This window comes from Lissotriton helveticus, chromosome 4_1, assembly GCF_964261635.1.
Source record: "Lissotriton helveticus chromosome 4_1, aLisHel1.1, whole genome shotgun sequence".
Taxonomy (NCBI): domain Eukaryota; kingdom Metazoa; phylum Chordata; class Amphibia; order Caudata; family Salamandridae; genus Lissotriton; species Lissotriton helveticus.
The window spans coordinates 1,098,096,497-1,098,113,702 of NC_136063.1; the positions used below are offsets into that span (position 1 = coordinate 1,098,096,497).

The 17,206-nt window shown below is 43.6% G+C and overlaps 1 protein-coding gene across 2 annotated transcripts in view; it reads right to left on the bottom strand.

Annotated features, from left to right (window-relative positions):
• The window catches only part of GALNT4 (polypeptide N-acetylgalactosaminyltransferase 4), a 642,979-nt gene that overhangs the window by 190,360 nt on the left and 435,413 nt on the right, over positions 1 to 17,206 (bottom strand). The gene's annotated exons all lie outside the window — the stretch shown is intronic.

Below are 17,206 nucleotides of genomic sequence, written 5' to 3' on the forward strand. Positions count from 1 at the left end.
GTAATGCTATAAACAAGGTAAAGCCCCAGGACCTGATGGGTTCACCGTTGAATTTTACAATTTTTTTTCTCGTCTTCTTATTCCCAAATTGTATCAATTGTTTCATTTCTTTATTTCTTCTAAAAAATCCGGTGGATCTTTTCAAGAAGCCCTAATATGCTTAATACTTAGACGGCAAAGATCATACTCTCTGTAAATTATTTTGGCCTATTTCTTGAATTAATTTAGATTGTAAGATTTTTGCTAAACTCCTAGCACTTCATTTAGAGAAATTTCTGCCCTTGTTAATTGGCCATGAGCAGTGTGGTTTTATTAAAGGCAGACACCTTTCTGATAATACTAGACTCTTTTTCAATGTTTACTTAAGCTAGATCCTATAAAGATTCAGTAGCCGCCATTTCTTTAGATGCTGAGAAAGCTTTTGATAGAGCGGGATGGTCTTTTATTTTCTCTACTTTATCCTGGTTTGGTTTTGGTCCTACTTTTATAAATTATGTTTCTTTATTTTATTCCTCTCCAGTCTCCTCTGTACTTTCAAATGGTCTTCTTTCGCCAAACTTCCAACTGCACCGTGGAGTACGATAAGGTTACCCTCTTTCCCCACTCCTCTTTGTACTTGCCCATGAACCTTTCTTGATAAAGATTTGTTTGTTCAAACTCTCAAATCACAGGCTTTAAATATGGGTATAGCCAATTAAAATTTTCTGTTTATGCTGATGATATTTTACTCTTTTTATCTTGTCCACAATCATCCCTTCTGGCCTTTTTATCGGAAGTGGCATCTTTTGCATCTGTGTCCGGCTATAAGTTAAATACTAATAAATGTGAAATCCTTCCATTGAATAAATTATGCTTTTCTGCAGACTTCACTTTATCTGGTTTCAAATGGAGCACTGATAAATTTAAATATTTGGTCTTGTGGTTTCAACCCTCTGTTAAAGATTCTATTTTAACTAATTTGAAAGAACTTCAGTCCCTTTTAAGATCTAATACATCTAAATGGAATCCTTTGTTTTTATCCTGGTGGGGCTGTCTTGACACGATCAAAATTATGTTAGTCTCTATTATTCTTTTTTATATTCCTATAAATATTGCTAATTCCCACTTTAAAACTATATATTCTATATTATCCAATTTTTTATGGAATAACAAAGTAACTCGCATCTCCTTACATAAACTGAAACGCCCCAAATTCTTAGGAGGCGTTCATTTTCCAGATTTCCAGGTCTATCATACTGCTTTCTCTCTTAAACAGGCTTCGCTTCTCCTATTAGAAAATGATGATACCCTTTCTCTACCTTTATGGACTACAATTGAAAAATCCTTTTTTCATCCTTTCTCCTTTCAAGAATTTGTATCTTTTTCTAATTGCCCTACTTCCCTTTATCTTCCTATTCTTAATAACTCCTGCAAAATCCTTCAAACTTTACTCACTAATCATTTCTCCTCTTCAGACAAATTCCTACAATCTTCAATATGGTATAATAAAAATATTAAAATAAATAACAAAGTTCTCTTTTGGAAAGGCTGGTATCTTAAAGGATTTCATTGGGTTCATCAACTTCGCCATGAGGATTCCTGGATGTCCTTTACTTCTTCCCAAGCACGTTTCTCTTTTCCTTCATCATATCTATCTACATACACCTCTTTACTTTCTCTAATCCAAACAACTTACCCCACTATGACATTATAACTCATCCTGCTGTGGTTCCCAAAATCCGGACCCTGTGGTTTTCCCGATATCGAGGTCCAATACCCGTGTCACAAAATCTCAACGTACCAAGACGATTTTGGTGTCTACGAACCGATAATGATTAGGACATCATTCCTATGTATTTGCGTTACAATCGAGGGTTGCCAACACCCCTAAATCACAGTTTCTGTCCCATCCCTTAAACTCCATTTTGTGAACGGCATCCATCTTGCATCTTGCCCTCATGATAAGTCAATTAAAGGTCGAGCTTGATCCAAATAGACACGTCCACCTTTCGTGACTTTCCCCTGACCTGTCTCAACTGACTCCACTGTCTTCGGCCAAACCTGTTTAGGCAGCTCCTCGCCCAGTGACCGAATACGATAGCATCTACGCATAACATTCCACGAACCATTCACTACATACAGCCCATGTTTCCTTCAAACACGCACCTGTCCCCGTATCTTGTTTATGGCCCTTTTTATGGCTGGGTTGTACCTTCCTTTATTGGTGGTTCATCTATATCTGATGGGAGTTCCCGGTCCAACTGGGTAATATATCAGCAAACTGGACATCTAAAATATGGGCTTGCTTACATGACTTCGCTCTTTGTATTGTTGTAGAAATGTGTGTGTTGCCATACCATAAACTCAAGAATTCTTGCTTGAAGCCATATATTTGATATATAAGGAGACGGCTGGTTCTGTAAAAACGAACAGTCTCCCAAGAACCTACTCTCTGTGTGGTGTACTTCTGGGACACGTGTTACTTGGTAGCTACCAATAAAACTTGATCTTTGACTGCGACTAGAAGACTACGTGTTTCTGTGGTCCGGAACAAGGGAACTCAGAGGTCTTCGGGTGTTATCCCCTGACACCGGCGGGTTCCTAAAAACCCGTTACCTCAGTTGGCGCCCAACTCGGGGCGATATCAAGCGGTGACGGTCCAAGCCAGATGTTCGTGAGGAGCTTCGTGTGAAAATTCCGGAGGACGGCCAGCCACTTCAGCGACCCCTGTATGTCGACGTGGTTCCGAAGGTCTTTGCTGCGAGGTTCCCCGCGTCCCGACGGCTACGAAGGACTGCTGCCCTGACTATCGCCTTGTTTTGGACCCAGTGATCCTTGGTAGAGCGAAACGATAGACGAGTCTTCTAGCGACGTCATCGATCTTCAAATACTTCAGTTAAGTATAAGTGGAGCGTCTCCTAGTCCTTAGTCTGTTCTTAGTTTTTGGTATCCTTGAGATACGACTTGATTTGGAACTTGCAAGCCCCAAAGCCGAAGGACTCGTGTATTCACGCGAAATATCGTAACAGATAATCCTTTGAAGTTTGAAGCTAGACTAGTGAGCGAAGATGCCTAGTTTTAGCAAACTTGGAAACTTGTTTTGTCTTGGTTGTAGTAAGGACTCCCGATTGGAGGATTCCTGTCCGGTCCCTCCAATTGGAACTCCAACGTATGAACTCTATGTGAAGCATGGCGTAGGCCCTATCACATATAACGAAGTATGGATAAAATACACCCGCAAGGATGGTGTTTTAAAATGGCCCCAATATGGTAGTTTCGACCAAGAAATATTAGATAACTTAGAGGTCAAATTGTTCAAGAAGAAAGCCCGGCCGGCGATGTTTGACTCTTTCCGCTTATGGCGCAAGGAAGCCAAACAGAAAGAAATAAGATTAGCCAAAAAGAATAAAAGAGGTATGTCAATGGTGCAAGCTGCCGTTGCATACAGAGATAACGAGGAAGAGCAGGAGAGCGAACAGATGCTTAGGAGCAAGAAACTAGCGATAGATAAATGTTACCCGATGTTGCCAAATAAGGGACAAGGTCAAAAGGAAGGATCCGAGAAAGATCCATTAATGTCCCACCTATTAAATTCTCCGCCACCCTATGCACAAAATGCCACAGCACCTCCGCAACCTTTCGTTGCACCTTTGGTAGCTGTAATACAGGCTCCTTTACCGCACTCACCGGCTACTCTTCAGCTGGCTCCTGTTTCTTTGGCACAGCCTCCTCAAGGCTCACCGATCGCATCTACTTCTCCTACCGTTCCTTCTAAAATTTCGCCTAGCGCACCTTCTAGTCTCTCTGATACTCGTTCTACGAACATTTCTGTTTCTTCTTTGCGTGACTCTGTTCTACTGCCAGCTATTCCTTCACTTTCACCTTCCGTCTGGCATAAAATGGCCAGCATTGTTACTAACTTTCCTTCACCACTTTTTCGGTCGCCTAAAACGACCCCTAACACAGAACGAAGACAATTACGAAGCCAAATGCCTGATTATCAGGAAAGGGAAACATTGAATAAGTTAGCACGAAATTGGGCTATGGATACAGCGAGATACGATGTAGAGTCTGTCATGAACGTTTTCCGTCAATGGGATGAACCAACGCAAAGATACGTCTTTGAGCAGATGTGTGTTTTCCTGTGTGAGGATTTGGAAGATAATGGTCAGAAGAGCAACATGCAGGAGTTGTGTAGGTTACGATTTAAATTTGGGGAGGGTATGATAGTTGGTCCCGACGTTGAAAGAGCAGTAGAGATATTATTGTCACATCGAAGTACAGGTGGTAATTCTGGGTCATCCTCTGACAGTGGTACATCTAGTAGGAAAAGAGCGAGACAGTACCCTATGAGAGAGGTTCCTCCGGTTTGGAGGGAAGGTGATGCAACCGCAGTTCCACCGGTTCTGCCTCATTTCCAGCGTGTATGGGTACATGTCCCCTGGAAAAGATCAGAAGTTCTAGCACTCAAGCAGACACTACCCGATCCCCGTAAAAACCCAAACTGCAAGCTCATGTATAATGAATTTAGCGGATATAGACATGTTGTTTGGGAACATTGTTCCACATCCTTTATGGAGTAAGATACGTCATACGGATCATGACCAAGAATTAGGTGACTCATGGGCGAACATTGCGACTACAGATGCTAGACAAATCGGTGGTTTCAAGCCTGAGCCGTTGATAGCTGAACTTCCTGGTAGAATTATCGCGTACATGAAGACAATTATGCCTGAAGTACGTGTAAACTGGGACAAGCTATCCGCGTGCAAACAGAAGAAAGACGAGAATGTGTCTGACTTCTTCACGAGATTTGAGGAAACCTTCACTGACCATAGTGGTCAGGATATGGCTACCGAGGGTGGCCAAAGACTGTTTGTAGACAAATTTGTACACAATTTGCTTCCTGAATTGTGTGCTAAACTAAAAGACTCAGAAAGTGCTTGGGCTGTCTCTACGTCAGCGCAGATTCTAGCAACAGCCCAGTACTATGAAAATAGGCGTAAAGACGAGTTAGACAAGGCAGACAAAAAGACGAAAGATTTGAAAACTAAAGTTCTTCTCCAACAGGCCTATCAGCCTCGTATGGCTAGCCAGTCTAATTATCAACAGAATCAGCAGTACTCTAGAGACGCGCAAGGAAACGAGCTTTCCCATCAGCGTCCTACGTATGGCCCGAATCAATGTGCGTATTGCAAAGAAGAGGGTCATTTTAGGAATAATTGTCCGGCTCTTGCACGACGTTTAAACGGTGCACAAGGTGTAAGGGGAAGAGGTGTTCAGCATGCCTCTAGAGGTAGAGGCCGTGGAAATTTCACTCAGAATATAACTTCTTTTCCGCCTCAGAAATCCATGAATAGCTTTGATCAGCAGGGTAATTCATCGTCCAAGTCAGCTCAGTACTATGCAGACGACTATTACACCGAACACGACAATGAGGGTAACGATCGCTAGGACAGCCATGGACAAAGAGAGGGAGTTGTTTCAGTTCCAGTAGATCAGGATGGACCTTATGTCGAGGTAATTACCTCAGGAGTGTCAGAGCCATTTCTGCTGGATACTGGTGCTACAAAAAGTTCTATTATGCACTCAAAACTTCCTGGCGCACCTTTGTCTGGCGAAATGAATGTCTCAGTAGGCTTCTCTGGCGCCCCTGTTAGAAACCCGATCTCTAGTCCTATTTCCCTTTCTGTTGGCCCCCGTGAATTAGAAGCACCCCTCATTCTTACAACAGGTTGTGGTGAAAATTTGTTAGGATTGGATTTCCTAAAGAGGTTGTACGCGACTTTGTACTGTTCTCCCTCGGGAGTACAGCTTACTTTAGGGAGAAAAGTCATTTCTCCAATGTACTTGTCAAAAGACGGTATCCCAACCGAATTGTCATCACTTCCAGATTTACTATGGGCTAATGGTTCCAACGATGTAGGTCGTTTAGAGATAGCACCGTATGTCATAACTTTGAAAGCAAACGTCAGATTGCCACGTATTCCCCAATACAAAATTTCTAACGACTGCGAACAGGCATTGTTAACGATCGTTTATGATTTGATCGATAAAGATGTTATCGAGGAAACAACAGGAAACATTTGTAACAGTCCAGTTTTACCGGTCTTGAAACGTACTGATCCTTCACAGCCCCCTGTGTATAGGTTTGTGATTGACCTCCGAGAAGTAAATAAGGTAGTTATACCACAGTTTCCAGTCGTCCCCGACATTACTGCTTTATTGACAATGGTTCCAGCTTCAGCAGCTTGGTTCTCGGTGATTGACCTGAAGAACGCTTTCTTCAGCATCCCGATCGCCGAAGAGAGTAGAGACCTTTTCGGCTTCAATTTAGGAGGACGAAGCTTCCGCTTCAAATGCGCTCCTCAAGGCTACTGCGAAAGTCCATCAATATTCAGTCAGGCTCTGAAAACACAACTAGACACAATTGTACTGCCAGATGGGTCAACATTGATTCAGTATGTAGACGATCTACTGATCGCTGCAGACACTGAAGAGATTTGCAAGGAAGCTACGTTGTCGCTATTACGTCACCTATGTGACATGAAGCACAAAGTCTCCCTTTCAAAACTGCAATTTTGCCAACAAGAAGTAACCTACCTAGGTCACATCTTGTCGAAGGAGGGAAGGAGACTGACACCAGAAAGAATACAGGCAATTGCAGAACTGAGTGCCCCAAGGACACAGAGAGGTGTCCGAGCTTTTTTGGGCATTACATCATACTGTAGACAATGGATACCGAATTTCTCACTACTAGCCAAACCTTTACTGTCACTACTCCGCAAAGACACGCCTAAACCTATGCCTTGGTCTGAAGATTGTCAGACGAGTTTCCGCGAGTTGCGCGATGCATTGTGTTCGGCTCCTGTGTTGGGAAACCCCAACTACAGAAAGCCTTTTACATTGTATGTCCACGAAAAAGAAGGTTGTGCATTATCAGTCTTAATGCAACTCTTTGGGGACAAACAACGCCCATGCGCGTATTTTTCGGCAACTCTAGATCCAGTGGCTAAGGCACTGCCAAGTTGTCTAAGAGCAACAGCCGCAGCAGCTGTCTGCATTCGACAGTCTGCTGGATTAGTCATGAATAACACCTTGATCGTTATGGTTCCGCATGCAGTAGACATTTTACTAAATAGGACAAAGACACAACACCTTACTAGCGCTCGACTATCCAGTTACGAACTTACCCTGCTAGCAAGTCACATCCATATAAAGAGGTGTGATACACTCAATCCCGCTACGTTATTACCCATCCCGACAGAAACAGACAAGATTGACAAGCATGACTGCTGTTTCAGGACAGAGGAAGAGACAAAAGGGAGAGTAGACTTACAGGACACTCCCCTTCCCGAATGCAATGATACTCTATGGGTTGATGGTTCATGTTTCAAGTTGCCGAATGGTGATACGACTACAGCATATGCCGTAACGAGGTTACACACCATTGTAGAGACTGCACGCATTCCCCACAGTTCTGCACAAGCTGCAGAGTTGATAGCGCTTACTAGAGCATGTGTGCTGGCGAAAGGAAAGCGAGTGAATGTGTATACTGACAGCCAATACGCCTTTGGTGTGGCTCACAGTTTTGGGAGATTATGGCGTGAACGAGGGTTCCTTACGTCCCATGGTGCAAAGATACAACATGGCCAGCTAGTCAATGAGCTCCTTGAGTCACTCACCTTGCCCCTACAAGTCGCCATTATAAAATGTAGTGCACACAGAAAGATTCAGGATGATGTTGGCCGCGGAAATGCATTTGCAGATGAGGTTGCGAAAGGAACTGCAAGGAACACAATGAGTCGGATGTATGTCATGGGTCCCGCTAGATGGATTGCTGATGTAGGAATGTGTGAGGACACTATTGAAAGCGTAAAATCAATACAAGCCGAGGCCACTGAGAACGAGATGAATGAATGGAGAGAAAGCACAGGTAGATTGGATGCGAATGGTTGTTGGGTCGAACTATCGGAACACCAGCGATGGTTACTACCTAATGCATACGTACTTGCAGTGGTAACGATGGCTCACGGAATGGCACACATCAATTCGAGAGGAATATGTAAACTATTGGCCCCAGTATGGCAGAATAGCAATATCCCAAAGTACGCAGAAAGCGTGGTCAGAAAGTGTATGGTATGTTTTAAAAAATACAATCCCGGTAGGGGAACGCCAACTCCAGCTGGTCATTTTGCGCCTCCAACGTATCCGTTCGAGGTTTTGCAGCTAGATTTCATCCACATGGAGAGGTGCAACAACCTGAAATACGTTCTCGTTGTTGTTTGCGCCTTTTCAAGGTGGGTGGAAGCGTACCCCCTTAAGGACAACACCGCCTTATCAACTGCCAAAGCCCTTGTCAAAGAGTTCTTCCCTAGATTCGGTATGCCTAGAATTGTCTGGAGTGATAACGGAAGTGAATTCGTAGGATGCGTGATGAAGAGAGTGTGTGAGTGTCTAGGCATACACCAAAAATTCCACGCTGCAAATCACCCCCAATCAGCTGGATTAGTAGAATGCTACAATGGCACTCTAAAACTCAAACTAGCCAAAATCCAAGCCAGTACAGGTCTTAAATGGCCTGATGCCTTGCCTCTAGCACTTTTGTCAACCAGGACGACTGTCCACTCCAGGTTAGGACTTAGCTCCCATGAAATCGTGTTTGGCCGCCCAGCCAACGTCTGGGGCATGCCAAGACCCAAGAAACTGAGCGAGATAGAGCACCCCGTACTGCTTGACTATTTGTGCGAATTGACAACTAAAGTGCGTGTTTTACACCAACAGGTTCACAGTTCTTCTCCGCCAGCCTCTGACGATCCAGGTCACATCATCGAACCCGGTTCGTGGGTTTTGTTGCGGAATTTTCAGCGCACCAACAACGGACAACCGAGGTGGACCGGACCGCACCTGGTACTACTTTCAACAAGATCTGCTGTTCGGGTTGAAGGCAAGAAGAACTGGGTACATGGGACCCACTGCAAACGGGTCCCTCTACCCCTTCCATACGACCGGTGGGTCAACAAAGGACTTGCTGACTCTGAGACAGAATCCGTACCTCGATTCATCCCTTTCAGCGATGCCCGTTTGAAAGAGACTAGTACCGAAAAGGAGAGTGATCATATTTTGCAAGGACTTGTGTCGCCATCTATGCAATTGGACACTACTGAACCTGAAAAGCTGTTTGAAGATCACACCGTACCTGGGAAACGACGATACGACCTGCGATCTAAACAAAAGAACTAATAAAGTGTGATCTAATGTAATTTCTTTTTCCCCTAAGAACTATTTTTGAATTTTCAGCTCTCTCGTCCCAAGGGAACTAGCTCATTTTTGATTTTTCGAACCGCCATCCGGTTCTGCTGCTAGGGTCGCGGTTGAAGTCTGGGGAGTGCAACTGGGAAGTTCTAGGTCCACGGTTCTGATTGGTCCACGGGAGTTACCCCGGACTGAGCAGAGCGCGCTCCCTGGGAGAATCAATCAACCACCGCGGGCAGCAACTAGAGGATGGAGTTTCCAAGGGTAGAGAGACCTGTCAGACTCACGAACTTTGAAAAACAGTTATGCACGATACTGTCCAGAAGAACATTCCTGATATTATGTGTTTTAATGTTATGTAGCATACTTGTGTTTTTTATTGGTTATGCTTTGTTCGTATTTAAAGTTACCTTTTCGAATGACACCCAGACACCACCTCCTCCCACTATTTCTCCACACTACTTTCACCCTTTACCTGAACACGAGTCTGCCCGAAGACTCGAATTTGTAAACAACTCTTTCATCCAGCTTCTACACCAACACCAGTCCATAATGAACACGTCAAACTGTTGGATATGCGGACTTATGCCACACACAACCGATAAGGGGATCCCATACTTCATTTTGCCATTTAGCTACTATGGTTCTCTGTGGGCTTTCCTGACCCTGTTCTTATTCGCCCTAGAACCATACCCGACCCGTTCCGCTGCGAGCGATTCCAGTAACAAGGCGCTAATCGCAGGGATAAGGAACATGAGTAGGGATATCGACACCTATCTGACAATGCCCAAAGATGAACTGAGTCCCTACTCCCGTTGGAACGTGACCAAACATGGGGTTTACCTGGTCAAGAGCCAGGCAGCACAGAAATCTCGCCCAGTTTGGGTAGTTCCCCACCGAGGTCACTTATGCTTACAGGGTATTGGTAGGAACCCCACAGCACAGTTAGGAAAGAGCGTTTGCACGGAAACGTATGTATTTGCTTCCCGAACTTCCCCTATACTCCTGGCAGCTAAAGGCACGTATTTCGTTTGCCACGACCAAGCCTACACGTGGTTGCCCCCTGATTTCTCAGGTTCATGTTTCATTTCATTTCTGCTGCCTCCCACCTACACGGCCCGAGCAGATTACCATCGGACAAGGATAGCTAGAGGTGTCGTGAGTAAAGACGACACCGCGGGTCAGGAATTTGCTGACTTCACAAAGGGTTTTCTGCCATTTTGGGGGCCTATGGTGAACAGCAGGAATATTCGCCAGTTAGCGAGGGTAGTTGAATCCGCCGTGACTACAACGGCCGGAGCACTTGGCAATTTGACAACAGAGCTTCAGTCGGATCGACTTATGACCCTTCAGAACCGAATTGCCTTAGACATTATACTCGCCGATCGTGGTGGTGTGTGTAGAGTCATCCAATCCAGTTGCTGCATTTTTATCCCTGATAACGCACCGACAGTATACCAGGCCATCTCCAAACTACACGAAATATCTGGTTCCCTTCACATTGAGAAAGGGGATTGGTCCCTGCTGGGGTGGTTCTGGGAGCTGATCACTGCCTGGGGATGGAAAACTTTGATTTTCATTGGGATGATCTTGGCACTTCTGTTCATGTTTTGCTTGTGTATACAGTGTGCTCCTGCACTATGTGGCCTCTGTGCTACCTCGTGTGTACGGAAGCCTGTGTCACAGGACGAGCTGAGTAACAGAATGATTCTCCAGCAACATCTCCACGAATTTCTCCATACCGATTTGGACTCAGATTAGCATGAGTTATTGTCTTATATGAGGGCAAAAGGAGGGTCTGTGGTTCCCAAAATCCGGACCCTGTGGTTTTCCCGATATCGAGGTCCAATACCCGTGTCACAAAATCTCAACGTACCAAGACGATTTTGGTGTCTACGAACCGATAATGATTAGGACATCATTCCTATGTATTTGCGTTACAATCGAGGGTTGCCAACACCCCTAAATCACAGTTTCCGTCCCATCCCTTAAACTCCATTTTGTGAACGGCATCCATCTTGCATCTTGCCCTCATGATAAGTCAATTAAAGGTCGAGCTTGATCCAAATACACACGTCCACCTTTCGTGACTTTCCCCTGACCTGTCCCAACTGACTCCACTGTCTTCGGCCAAACCTGTTTAGGCAGCTCCTCGCCCAGTGACCGAATACGATAGCATCTACGCATAACATTCCACGAACCATTCACTACATACAGCCCATGTTTCCTTCAAACACGCACCTGTCCCCGTATCTTGTTTATGGCCCTTTTTATGGCTGGGTTGTACCTTCCTTTATTGGTGGTTCATCTATATCTGATGGGAGTTCCCGGTCCAACTGGGTAATATATCAGCAAACTGGACATCTAAAATATGGGCTTGCTTACATGACTTCGCTCTTTGTATTGTTGTAGAAATATGTGTGTTGCCATACCATAAACTCAAGAATTCTTGCTTGAAGCCATATATTTGATATATAAGGAGACGGCTGGTTCTGTAAAAACGAACAGTCTCCCAAGAACCTACTCTCTGTGTGGTGTACTTCTGGGACACGTGTTACTTGGTAGCTACCAATAAAACTTGATCTTTGACTGCGACTAGAAGACTACGTGTTTCTGTGGTCCGGAACAAGGGAACTCAGAGGTCTTCGGGTGTTATCCCCTGACACCGGCAGGTTCCTAAAAACCCGTTACCTCACTGCCACTTCACCCTCACATGTTTTATCCATCCTATCCCTCTCCCCATCTGCATCACAACTCTACTAATCTCTATTACCTTTTTCACCTATCAGGGATAAAACCGAAGTGGAACTATTCTGGGAAACTGACTTGCAATCATCCTTTCCTATTTCTATGTGGAATAAGATATAGACCAAAATTAGGAAATCTTCATGGGCCGCTAATACCAGTCAAACTGTGTTTTACATTTACAACAGACTTTTATTTACTCCTACCTCATTGCACAAATGAATTCTACTCTTTACCCCTCCTGCTGGCCCTGTAATGTAAGTCTGGCAGACTTAAAACATATGTTATTCCTATGCCCTCATGTCCACAATTTTTGGAAACCAGTCTGGATGCAGATTAATATCATATTTCATACCCAAATCCCTTTCTCTTTTGTTAACATATTTCTAGGTAGTCTTTCGAAAGATTGGAGTTTCACACCCTCACAATTTCTATATAGTTGACCTACTTCTTGCAGTTGCCTTTCAACAGATTACCAGGGCATGGAAAGAAACTTCCAACATTTCCTAATGTGCTTGGTGGTATGGGGTTTGCTATAAACATAGATGAGACAGAGCATATGTTCACCCTATTTCCCTCACAATTAAAAGATACCTCTTATGGTTACCTATTACTCATTTTCTTGATGTATCTGCATGTTCCTCACAAACTTATGACCCTTGCATTGAATACGTTTCTAAACCTCCAAGAGTAGTACCTTATGTATATGTATATATTTTTCGTTCCATTTTTGTATATTTGCCGTTTTATTCAAATTTTCCTTCTACCTTTTATGGTTTGAATGTTGCTAACAATTATATAGTAGCTATGATATATTGATAACGGACTGCTTTTGCTCTTTCTTTTTCTTCTTTTTTTTCCCCCTCTTTCACTTATATGACCTTACCAGTTGGCATACCTTTTATCTCCTATGTTAAATTTCTACATTATATTTCATTTTATCTTGCATCAAAAAAAATTCTTCTTAAACTAGCGAGGTAAAGGGAGGTGAAGGGGACTCGACGGCTCAGGTGAGTAGAAATAAAGGGAGGTGAGGGTGACTTGAGAGCTCTAGTGGGTAGAGGTAAAGGTGATTTGAGGGTTTAGGTGGGTAGGTATAAAGGGAGGTGAAAGTGACTTGAGGGTTCAGTGGTGGGTAGAGGTAAAGGGAGATGGGAATGACTTGAGGGCTCAGGGGGGGGAGATGTAAAGGAAGGTGAGGGGGACTTGAAGACTCAGCGTGCATAGATGTATAAAGGGGTGAGGGTGATTTGAGGGCTCAGGGGTGGGTAGAGGAAAAGGGAGGTGAGGGTGACTTGAGAGCTTGGGGGTGAGGAGAGGTGACTTCAGGGTTCGGGTCGGGAGCAGTAAAGAGAGGTGAGGATGACTTGATCGCTCGAGGTGGGCAGAGGTAAAGGAAGGTGAGAGCAACTTGAGAGTTTGAGGGTGGGTAAAGGGAGATGAGAACGACTTGCCGGTTTGGGGGTGGTTAGATGTAAAGGGAGGTGAGGGTGATTTGATGGCTCATGTGGTTGGCAGTACCGCGAGGTGAGGATAAAGTGATGGTTCAAAGGTGGGTAGTGGTAAAGGGAGGTGTGCGTGACTTAAGGGTTCAATGGTGGGTAGCAGTAAAGGGAGATGAAGATGAATTGAGGCCTCAGGGGTGGGTAGAGGTAAAGGGAGGGGAGGGTGACCTGAGGGCTCAGGTCGGTAGAGGTAATGGGAGGTAAGGGTGATTTTAGGGTTCGGGCATGTTTGACGGTGAGTAAAACATCCTCTAAATTATAAAAATGGTAATCAACAAACTAAGCAAATGGGACAGATGTTACTTCAGAATTACACATCCTATAGGGCAACAGTCTTAAACGAAAGGAGTGTGTTTACAGCTTCATCATCAATAAAAACCAACTGGAGAACGAAATATATGTTTAAAAGCTGGGTACCATGTCACAAAGTTTTGTTATTAGTAATTGTTTGTGTTCAGCTCCTGGAAATACCGGGAACTGTGAACTCCAATTATTTTGGTTACAAGCTGTCTTGCAAGCAAACACACCAAAAAAATTCCAGAATCAAAGTGCAAACAGTGTGTAAGAACACTAATCGCAAAATCAATCAGTACTTGTTCCATGCTCTAAGGAAGAAAACAAAAACAAACAGACAAAACGAAGCCCAAGTTAAGCCGACAGGCATTGACATGCGCTCACCAGGCACTGACAGAGACTCACCAATGAAAAGGAAGGAAATAAGATTGACAAAGAAGCTAATCAATAGTTGAAAGTCCTTTTAAGAGTATTTTTGTTTTTAGAAATAATAGATTGTCAAGAATGACAGTGCATGCATTGTCTCAGGCGAGATCTAAAAATAAGGTTTTGTCAGTTTTACAAACTGCAGATATTTTCAAGCCATCCCAAAAATGTCTATTTTTTTATTTAAAAAAAAGCTCCTCACTGTATTTTCATTTCATAAACGTCTGAGGCTTACATTTTGCCTTTTACATATCTCTGTTTATTAGCCAATGTGTTCTCATCTTTTCCTTTCCAGTCATTATAATAGATAAGAGACTTGCATCCAAAAAAATTACCCTAACGTTGCTTTGTTTTCCGAATTTACAATACACTGTCCTCTACTCATAGCCTCAACCACAATATCTGGAGAGCCCTGAATGTGAGCCCTTCTGTGTTTTTCACTGCTTCTTTCTCCAGGAGATAGGGAAAGGGGACGCAGACTGATCTAAAGTCGTGCTGGGGATTTACTAATAGGATAGGTACGTTTGAACTGGCAATATGAGGCTTTGTCATTCCTGCCACTGTGTAGCACTAACACAGTACCTTTTTGACTTGGCGACAGGTGGAGCTGGCTTCCATGTCCTTACCTCAAGGTGGAGATCTGCTTCCTGGAGCATAACGTTGAGGTTTTCGGAGGAGTAACCAGAAAGGAGTACCATTGCTTGATATTCATAGGGGCCAAGAAACTGGAAGTTCTGCCATCCCTACACTGAGAGCTGCTTAAGAGCACACCAGCATGTTGTGACACAAGAGGTGCATGCTTGCAGTGAATGCTAAAGGAAATACCATACCGCAGATGCCCTCCAACATAGGGGTGCAGAAATCATGGTACAATGGCAGCATCAAGAGGTGGTAATGAGGCGGTTCAAACAGCAAGTAAATATTTGTTAGCCCATTTATATTTGATAATTTGCATTAGTAGAGAGGCTTTTCTGGGAATACTGAGTACCGTGCTCCCTGTCTGTATTTTTAGCTCTTCCTGAAGTAAAGCCTTTCCTCATAGTCATTGTATGGACTATACTGCAAAGCCTAGGAAACACACAAAAACGGCATCATGAGGTAGCGTTTTCAGCCCAACAGAATGGAGGAGATGAAACAAGCCAGGAAAACATCATCACGGTCAAGACAGTCAGGTGCCCACTGTAATGCCTCATGTCAAGCTCAAGATTCCGATTCAGTGTGCTACAGAGGCTTTTTCGCAGGTCCAGAAATGATCACTTGGCAAGATTTCATTGAGCACATTGTCCTCTTCGTCATTGCCACAATTCGATGAGGATTTACCCGATTTAGATACTAATCCAAGAGCAAACATTTTCAGAGATATGAAATGCAAACACATGTGGAGTGGCTCTGCATCAGTGTAGACCTCCTTCTGGAATAAGATCAACCCAGTACCAGTGAGTAATGGATCAAGTAGTTACGTGATATGTATACTCTAAAGTTACTTGCAAAAAAGGCCCAACTGATGAATCCTCTGTGTGTACTTTCAAAAGGGGAGCTCACATTCCTCTGTTCCTGGGGGATGGAACTTATACTTGCTTATCTCATAGGTGGCCACAAAGACCGAGTCAGTTTTGGATTCCAGGTACAAAAAGGAAGAATACATACTAGATAAGGCAATGCATAGCTCTCAACCTATCAGTTCGTTCTTGGACTAATGTATTACATTCATTACAATTCTTGTTCAATACCTTCCTTTGGCTAGACAGACCCTGAAGGCCTGCAAAGACCTTTTGATAAATAGGGAGACTTAGACTAAGCTTGTATCAGAAATAGCCTTCAATAATCTTAGGGACTCAGTCCTGAGTATGAATGCTGCTGTAGCTGCTTACAAAAACATCCACCTCAAAAACATGACATTAGACAGTAGCATGAATTGATGGCTTCTTAACCCATCCTTGCAGGGTCAGAAATTGGCCAGAGCTCTTCTAAATGAGGTGCTTCACAAAATCCTGTATGGGAGATTTGAGACACGCAGACGAGAGAACGGACACCTTTCCCAACAAAGTCAAGGACATAGGAGCCAACTTTATCCTTGGACATCAATTAGGAGTAGTTTGTGCACCTTGGCAATGCCCTTGTTTCTCCTGGTCTCAGAGGTCCTGAGATTAAAAATAGAAACAGAGGAAACAGATTTCTAAACAAAATGTTTTTGTTTTGCAGTTTCCACTCCTTGCCTTTCCACTAACCCCGAGTAGCACGAAGGAGGCAGCTGAGCATTAAGGGTGGCGCAAGAAATCAGTGTTGTGATGTCACTTACATCAAAGGGTGCATAATGTCACTTACCCGATCTCTGTCATTTTGGCGAATCAGCATACATGCTGCTAACAAGGTTTATTTAAAGAGCATCCACTTGGGGTTCAAGTAGGCGACTTTGTGACCATCCCAATAAACCACAGAAACTCTCCTGACTATGCCACTTTGAAGAAAAAAATACTTTTGGAATATGATAAGCTGTATCGTTGTACTGGTACTTACTCTCCAGTGGTCCAGATCGTCATTCAAACTGCTGTCCAATGCACATAAACATAGTTGTCTGCAATGTCAATGTGTTATTAATTTGAAAATGACAATAACGTTCGTTAAAAAAGAGTCTCTACCAAATAAGACTTTTCTAAATGTGTTCATCTCATAGAGACTTCTAGACACAGATTCCTTACATTGAAATAAATACCCAAGCAACACCTCCCCGGAGGTGGGTGTGTGAAACAATTTCACACCAAGAAGTCCTGCAGGACCAAACAGGTAAAGTGCCCATTCCGACAGACTTGACAGTCTAGGCTATGAAACTTCACACTAAATCATATAGGTAACAGAGAAAGTGGACTAGCTGTTATATTCAAGCAAATAATAAATACAACTAAAGCCGACGGCGTTTCGATACATGGTTGAGAGGCTCTCAACACCAGATGCAACCGTCTACAAACTTCCTCCTGTAATTTCCCTCTCCTTTACAGACATCC